This window comes from Thamnophis sirtalis, unplaced genomic scaffold (assembly GCF_051295495.1).
Source record: "Thamnophis sirtalis isolate CommonGarterSnake01/CBP01778 unplaced genomic scaffold, rThaSir2_p1.2 scaffold_13, whole genome shotgun sequence".
NCBI lineage: Eukaryota > Metazoa > Chordata > Lepidosauria > Squamata > Natricidae > Thamnophis > Thamnophis sirtalis.
In genome coordinates, this window is record NW_028261393.1 from 2,305,451 (window position 1) to 2,308,095 (window position 2,645).

A 2,645-nucleotide genomic window follows, 5' to 3' on the forward strand; every position below is an offset into this window, starting at 1 on the left:
CCAATCGTAGAAACAGAGTACATTTCGCTACACTCTCCCTGGGGCTCTCTGGAAGGCTTTTTCGCCCACCCAAGACAGACTTTATCAAGTGGATTTCTGGAAACGTACTGGTTTAATTTTACATGTCACCTTTTTAAAATATGTCCTTTTCTGACCTTGGGATCTGGCGTTTTCCTCCTTCCCTAATCCTTCAAGAGAATGCGAGCCCTGTCTATAGCAATAACACTTAGCCCTTATAGACTTATATACCGCTTGGCAGTGTTTTACAGCCCCTCTCTCAGCAGTTTACAGAGTCAGCATATTTCCCACCAACAATCTGGGGTCCTCGTTTGACCCACCTCGGAAGGCTGAGTCAACCTGGAGCCTGGTGTGTGAGATTCAAACTGTCAAATTGCGGCGATCAGCAGAAGAAGCCTGCAGTTTCTGCGCTCTAACACTGCGCCACCGTGGTTATAAATTTGATGCAGTCCTGGTATTTTGATTTAAGTCCTTTGCAATCTTTTAAAGATGCCCAGATGAGAAGAATCCCCCCCCTTGGTGAAGGCTACATCCTCATAGGGGCTGTTTGTGGATAACAGTGAGGAATTATTTGAAGTGTCCAATCCCTTTTTCCCCAATGCTGTTAATATCTGTTTACAACCTTATGATGTCGAGTTATATATACTGAAATGGGTGTTTTTGAGGTGGATCTGTTAACTGATTTCTACAATTTGTTTAGTGACTGAAGTTCCAATGTTCCCCTACTCAGGCAGGAAACCCTACGCCATTTCAGACAAGCGTCTCTTCTTAAAAGCCTGCAGTGATTCTCGAGGGAAGCTGTTCCATGGATTAATTGTTCTGACTGTCAAGATATTTCTCTTAATCCTAGGTTGCTTCACTCCTTGCTTAGCTTCCACCCATTGCTTCTTGTCCTGCCTTCAGGTGCTTTGGAGAATATAGCAATAGCAGTAGACTTATATAGCGCTTCATAGGGCTTTCAGCCCTCTCTAAGCGGTTTACAGAGTCAGCATATTGCCCCCAACAATCTGGGTCCTCATTTTTACCCACCTCGGAAGGATGGAAGGCTGAGTCAACCCCTGAGCCGGTGAGATTTGAACCGCTGAACTGCTGATCTAGCAGTAGCCTGCAGTGCTGCATTTAACCACTGCGCCACCTCCTCCTCTTTGACCTCCTCCTCTTTGTGGCAACCCTGAGATATTGGAACACTGTTAACGTCACCCCTAATCCTTCTTTCATTAAACCTAGACGTACCCAATTCCAGCAACCGTTGATCCCGGTGCAATTTCTATCCAGCCGAGAGCAGTGGCTGTTTCCCAAGTTACCCATAGGCTCAGTTTTACCCCTTGCTCAATAAACGTGCCCCGTTCGAGGCTCGAATCCAGAACGCCTACACTTTGGGTCAGCAGCTGGCTGCTCTGAAGGGTCACTTCAGGAGGAGCTGTGGATTCAATGGTTAAAGCTTAACCCACGCTCGGACACTAAAGGAGCTTTCGCAGCACATTTTGTTCTCCCAAATATCCCCGCCCCAACCTGAGCTGCCATGTGTGGGTCTCTCTCTCCCTTCCTCCTCCCTGTTTGCTCTTCCCCTGGCGGTGTAGCCGAACTGCAACGAGGAGTAAGAGACGGGGTCGACGGGGGGAGCCGAGGTGGCTGCTTGGGGTGTGTTGAGAAGAGAGATGGGGCAAGGAGGGAAGATCTGAACACGCTTGTGCTTCTTGGAGGGAACAGGAGCTGCAAAACGAGACGTTTCTCCAGTGTTTCACAACCTTTAGTAACTTTAGAGGTGTGGACTTCAACGCCCAGAATTACTGCGGCACCGAAAAGTGACTTACGACCATTTTTCACACTTAACGACTGTTGCAGCATCCCCAGGGTCACGTGATTTACACTCAGATGCTTAACAACTGACTCATATATATGACGGTGGCAGTGTCCCAGGGGTCACGCGACCCCCTTTTGTGACCTGACAAGCGAAGTCCACAGGAAGCCAGATTCCCTTCAACAACCTTGTGGCTAACTTTTCAACTTGCAGCGATTCACTTACCCACCGTGGCAAGAAAGTCATAAAATGGAACAAATAAACTCCAATAAAGTTACACTCGCTCAGCCGCCAAAATGAACTGAAGTTTCCCTGAGCCACAAAGATTGGGGGGTGGGGGGCTCCGTTGTGGTGAGCCTCTAAGAACCACCTGTGCTCCTTTAAACCCTCGAGTTGGGCTACGCCTTTGCAAAATTGCCAGTGGCGAGTTTTTCTGATTTAATCAATCAGAATAGAGCTGGAAGGGACCTCAGAAGTCTTCTAGTCCAGCCCCTGCTCAAGCAGGAGACCCCATACCATTTTAGGTAAGTGACTCTCTTAAAAACCTCCAGCGAGGAAATCTACCCACAGCCGACTAGAAATGTGACCTGGTCTCTCTGTGTGATAGCTTCCCTCTGGCCCAACTTCAGCCTCCGATCTGGAAAAGGGGTTGGGGGTGGGTGGGAGTCTCCCCTCCCCGAGGAGGCGTGGCTTCTACTCCAGCTGTTGGTGACCCACGTGCTTTGAACACCTTGGAGAAGAGTCAGTTGACCGTCAGGGAAGGGCGGGGAAGAGCTGGTGGGCTCTCAGAGGGGGGGGCCTTATAACTCATAGCAGGCAGTGACTC